Genomic DNA, 6,263 nt, shown 5'->3' with positions numbered 1-6,263 from the left:
ATATCTTACTCCAGTTTACATATGGTAAAATATATTAAAATATGAATTGAGTTGTCTTTTTCACTCATAGTCAGTAATAGGGGCAACAGCGGTCAGTATTATGAAATAATCCATTTCGAATAGGTCAGTATTGAATACAAAGCGTTTAACTGTTTATTGCGTGGATTTTAATATATGCTTTTGACTTTTGACTATTATTTTTTTAACTTTGTAAGGATAAAACTATCCCATTAAAAAATAAAAATAAATTTAAAAAATTATCAAGCCGTTTTAATATTAAATAAATATTTTAAAAATATGGACCGGCTTAAGACAAAAACTAGGTCAGTATTATAGCCACTTACCTTATATGGTTTTGAAAAGAAAAGAGTTATTGAAAGGTTAGGAGATAAAAAAAAATATTTTTTCGATATATTAAAAAAAAAAACAGAAAAATATCCAATAAATTCTTTAAAAATCGGGCGTGAAAAAAGGTGTTACCTCTACTGCAGTCGACCGGTGAATGAATTCTGTCTTGCCTTATATACCATTAACCCTTTGTACGCGTAAATCGACTAAAGTCGTCCGAATTTTTTTCTCCTTCAGACGCGTAAATCGACTATAGTCCATGGCTTTTACAAGCCATGGACATGTCTGAAACAAATAAAAGGAAATAAAATAATTTTATAGAATATAAAATCAACTTTTATTTTTTGCTTTCAAAGGGTTAAGACGCATTGTCTTTTTAATGAAATTAGAGCAAAAACGTTTTGTTTTCTCATTTACAATAGTTCGGTTGAAGATCAATATCCCACGCGGAAGTGCAGATTGACTAAGTACAGTTATGCAAGAGCTACTCACCAGCGCCAGCGTATGTCCGAGTTACCGTACGTATATCTCGCTTATTGTCCATTCCATATGGCAAACCCGACCTCCAAAAACTGCACAGTAAATTAGCCTCAACGCTTTGTGCTGAACTCATTTTAATAGCGCGTTTTTACGATGATCATGTTATCGATAACGTCGCGCTAAGTGTTAATGTTACAATTTGCAGAATACTCAATAATAACAATAAATATATACAGCCTCTTTTTCTTAAAATACTACCTCAAAGGCGCTCTTCACTGTGATTGAATAGGGGAAAAACAGAGTATGAAAATTATTAAGCAAACAAACAAACAAACAAAATTGTAAATCAAAAGCGTTATTAATAATAATAATAATAACAAATTTTGATAACTTTTAAAGCGCCATTTTCGTAAAATACTACCTCAAGGGGGCTTCACTGTGAATGAATTGGGGAAAATATTATGGTGGAAATAATTTATCAAACAAATGTGTTTTTAGTTTTTTTCTAAAGAACATCCCACTCTTGCTATTTCTAACTACTGGTGGAAGAGCATTCTACGCCATCGGTCCTGCAACAGCAAAGGAACGCTCGTCAAATTTATTATTTTGGTTGCCAGCTGGTAAGATCACTTAGCTCATAGCAGTTGTAGCCGATCAAAGGGTGAGACCAATCAACAAATTTATTTATTCAGGTGCAACGATTATGAAAATTAAAAAGAAAATAACATGAATAAATTTAATAAAATCGATTGACTTCTTCTTCTTCTTCTTCAAACCCTTACCCCACCCCAATGGTGCATAGGGCACTGCATCATATAAACGCAGTGTTATCTTGATCATTAACACATGAAGGAAAGGTGATCAGCCCACCGCTTCAGGTACTAGTCCAGGATGATATTGAATCAATATTACAGTGAAAAGAATCACTTATGTTTATTTGACCCCCCCCTGGAAATCGAACCCGGAACCTCCAGAACGGTAGCCGAGGGTGCTGACCATTACACTGCGGAGACGGAGAACTTACGTTTATTTATTTTTTTATATTCTATTGCTAAATCGATACTTTATGACTCAATTTATTTTTTGTAAATTGAATTGACCCATACTGACATTAGCTCTTTTTTATAATTGATTTTCTATAATTTAATATTGCGACCCATACGTATTGACCGAAACGTGTACTGTCTTACAGACAAGTTGTTTTTTTCTCACAGGTGAAATTGAATCAAGTTTATAACTTGTTAGTTTATAAATATTTTTTGCGTGGTATATTCGGTATGTCTGTCTTCTGGGATTTCGTGTGGTTGGTATTATTGAGATTGGTAAATGATTATCAAATGCAGTTTAAATCATTATTTGTTTTCTTGCCATAACATTCACAAAAGTCGAAAGCTCTCTGTTTGACATTACATTGAGTGAGCCAATTCATAACTGAATGAGTGTCTGTTCTCTATTCTATAATATATCTTCATTTGATTTATGTTCTAATCAAACTCTCTTATTAGCGACCTGAACAGTGGATGACAAACCGTGGCTCGAGAGCCACGGGCGGTTCTTTAGCCCCTTAAGTGCGACCCACACTTAGTTTGTCGGAAGACATGATTTTTGACTCCTGGAATGTCTTTCTTTGTCGTGGTAAGGACTTTGAGCTAGGTTGTGAGTTGGGTTGTTTCTTTTTCATATTTTTTTAGGATAGTATCTCACCAATAGATGTCTCTAGTGAAGTTCTAGTGATTCAAGAACAAGGTTTCTAAATTGGCTCATATATATAGAACTTCCAAGAATTTGAGTAGTGCGGTTGACAATAATGGGTAGAATTGGTGAATGTTACAGGTGTGTAAAGTGATCACTTAAACCAGCCTATGACAGTCGTCAGCCCCTTAAATGCCCAGACTTCCATATTCTTCTTCATCTTTGATGAGATGTCAAAAAATAATATCAATTAATAATGGTTTAGTGGGAAATGCGATGACTGGACATTTTCTGCAAATGCCTCGGCATTGTTCCGTGTCTGTCTGCTGTGCTGGTTGGGGTTGTGTAGGCGTCTGTGTGCCGGCCAACGTCGGGTTGTAATCGGATCCAGCTGACAATCTAAAGAGAAGAACGAGAAATCGTATTATTGATGAGAATCTGGAATTGTACCAAAAATGAAAACAACTTTTCAATGAGGTTTAAAGCCATAGTTCACTTTAAGTGTTTGTCAGTCATTGTCATAATTTCAGTTTATGGATACCTTACTTATTAATATTTACCTGTAATTTATATCAATTAAGAATATCATTGTTCAGTATACCAAGTTTAGTTGAATATACTCGTAGTTTATTTAAGGCCGCCTCCGTTGTAATGGTCAGCATGCTCGCCTACCGTTCTGGAGGTCCCGGGTTCGATTCCCAGGGGGGTTTAATAAATGTAAGTGATTTTTTCACTCTAATATTTATTCAATATTACACTGGACTGGTACCTGAAAAGGAGGGCTGATCACCTTTCCTTCATGTGTAATCGATCGAGATAACACTGCGTTTATATGAAGCAGTGCCCTATGCACCATTGGGGTGCGGTAAGGGTTTTATTATTATTAATATTATTTAAGGCACTAAAGTTATTTAAAATTTATTAAGTTAATTAACGATGTTTCTACCTTTATAGTTTTAATTTAAGAAATGTGACCCCCAAAAAAAAACTCATGCGTTGTATTGTGGATATTTGGCTCTGTTGGGTAATAAGTTTGCCGACGACTGGTCTAGAAAATTGATATAAAAACGATCGACAGGCGAACGAATATAAATCGTTTGACGTTCTAGGGCTCCTTAGAAGGTACTGTAAGAAATATTTATATATTTTACGAAAATGGGAGAATACAATATTATGTTAAAATACCTCGATTATTTTTCTTCGTCTTCTTTGCAGTAACGTGATATCGTATACGCAACTTTCTGCGATCAGAATGCCGAGGTCAACAGCTCAATAAAGGGCAACTGATCATTGATCACCTGTAATTTAATATTATGTAGAAGAATAAGGTTAATGATCAACTGATATCAAAACGAACTTGCTCTGCTTTATAGAACGTAACTTCATTTTATAATACACATTATAATAATGTAGGCGTATCACGTACGCCTCCTAAATGTCAATCTGTTCAACTCGCATATCGGATATGTCTAGTATATCTTCTTAAATTATGTATGCCGCTGTTTTAAATGTAATTTTTTTTTACCATATGTACTTTTTTAGAGTGAAAAAAAAATATTTATGTGACCCCCTCCTGGGGGCCGAGCGTGCTGACCATTATACAATATTTGTTCATTATTAATGTTCGTAATACTTGTTGATTATTACCCAGGACTGGTACCTGAAGCGGAGGGCTGATCACCTTTCCTTCATATGTTAACAATCTATATAAAACACTGCATTTGTATGATACAGTCCCCAATGCACCATCAAATACGGGTAAGGGTTTGCGTGTGTATTTTTTAACACGTTTACTGATTTCAATATATCACGAACAATGACGAGATACTGACAAAGAAGCAATGTTCTAAATGCGTAAAATAATATGCAATTTCATTTTGTAGATACTAGTACACACTATTCCCTTTGTGTGTAGCATTCACGAGTAGAGCACGGCCTATGTCCATACTCCCTTTGAGACAAGCGAGTATAAACAGGTGTCGTCGAGGGGACTAAAGCTAAGATCGCACTCGCACATTGTTCATTCACATTCACATTTCACATTATGTTTTTTATAAATTTAACGTATCAAAGCTTGAAATCTGAGTGTATTATGAGATGGGTGAATTTTGAAGGCATCCAAATTGATTCCTTCAGTAGATGTTTACTCCTTTACCAAATAAATACCCTAATGGTGGTATTAATTGGTCAGTAGATTCTTTTGTACTAGCCTGAAAGTAGGACCCCCAATATTTTGGCTCAGTTTTTCAAATAGTGTACCCAAAAACATGTATGGATGTGAAGGAAGCTAGGAGTGTATGTCAGAACAGACGAGTATAGCGTTCCATCCTCTTTGCTTACCTCTTCAGGGAAACAGCCCGATGGTAGTAGAAGGAATAGTAGTACAAATTGAATTCACAGTGCCACAGTAGGTACACGTATATCATGCACACGGTTCGATTTCACATTTCGTTATCTTATTAATGAAATATCATCGGTTAATTTACTAGTGTTTTTATTTTTTTACAATGCTATGCTAGTTATTGAAATCAAAATTAATTGGCATTTTATACAACTAGTTGTTTTTATTTGACATTGTAATATAAATCCGTTACACTTTTTGACATAAATTATTGTATCTGATTGCTCGAATAACTCGTTGTCATACTCAAAATAAAAACGTCGTTTTAAAAAACAAAAACAAAACAATGCTTATTATTATTTGGTCAATAGTTACATTCAGTCAAAAAATACATTTATAGTACCTACATAAGTATGTATAAAAATAAATAATGAAATTATAAATGAAAAACAATTGTTTTTTTACCACTTGAGTTAAGTTCATTTTATAATAACTCGTTTCGAAAGCTATGCTACCACCGTCAGGTTGAAATATAAACTACAATTTACTACTTACATTTAGACCTGAAGATGGAAGCATAGCTTCCGAAACTAGTCGTCATAATAAAATTAACTCAAGTGGTAAAAAACAAGTGTTTTTTTTTATATAATTCCATTATTTTTCTTGGAATACATATGTTATCATATTTACGTTTTGTACTGACATTTCTTGGTGGAACTGCATTTTAAAGAATAAAATAACAACTATATAATTTTTTCACATTATTTTAATTGACCAGCAACCGGTTTTCGTCGTAGCCGACATCATCTGACTGTAGGTATATATATCAGTGTATATAACACCAGTCTGATGGTGTCCTGTCGTGGTAACGACGTGACCTGGTTACTGGTCAAATAAAATTCATGTGGGAAAAATTACAAAGTTGTTATTTTATTATATTTGTTATCATATTATCCCAACCTTTTCACTAACGAGATTAGGGCATTAACGAGATTAGGGCAGATTTCGCTTGGGCATGTTTCTGTGATAGATTTCTTACTTCTTACTTCTTAGAGGGATAAGTATTTTATATTAGATTAGAGATGAAGGGGCCTTATTTTGTTATACCTACATAAGATCATACCCACATATGATATATGGCACATATTAGTATTCTTGGCGAACTAGTATTATATATTATATTTCACACGTGTAAGTGGCGAACATATCAACATGTCGTAAAATCACGCTACGGTCGTTAAGTAATTAGTTCATCAAATCGGAAATATATAATGAGCTCGTATTATCAAATTTATACAACCAAAAATATAACATACTAACTATGGACTCGTTGTTTGTTCCACTAAAACGTGGTGTGACCGAAATGGACTAATTTTTATAACTATGACCACCTTGTACTATG

General features: G+C 34.0%; 1 long non-coding RNA gene across 1 annotated transcript; it reads right to left on the bottom strand.

Annotated features, from left to right (window-relative positions):
• Nucleotides 1–2,387: 2,387 nt before the first annotated feature.
• On the bottom strand, nt 2,388–4,978 carry LOC148304124 (uncharacterized). The gene is made up of 3 exons (XR_015838391.1): nt 4,861–4,978; nt 3,706–3,818; nt 2,388–2,919 (listed from the first exon to the last, which is right to left on the bottom strand). It is a non-coding gene; the product is annotated as an uncharacterized LOC148304124 (long non-coding RNA).
• Nucleotides 4,979–6,263: the final 1,285 nt, after the last annotated feature.

The sequence above is a fragment of the Brachycentrus maculatus genome, unplaced genomic scaffold, assembly GCF_059751285.1.
Source record: "Brachycentrus maculatus isolate JH-2025_06_01 unplaced genomic scaffold, ASM5975128v1 h1tg000329l, whole genome shotgun sequence".
In the NCBI taxonomy this organism is placed as follows: domain Eukaryota; kingdom Metazoa; phylum Arthropoda; class Insecta; order Trichoptera; family Brachycentridae; genus Brachycentrus; species Brachycentrus maculatus.
The sequence above is the reverse complement of the archived record's forward strand: the minus strand, read 5'-3'. Positions and strand labels throughout refer to the sequence as shown.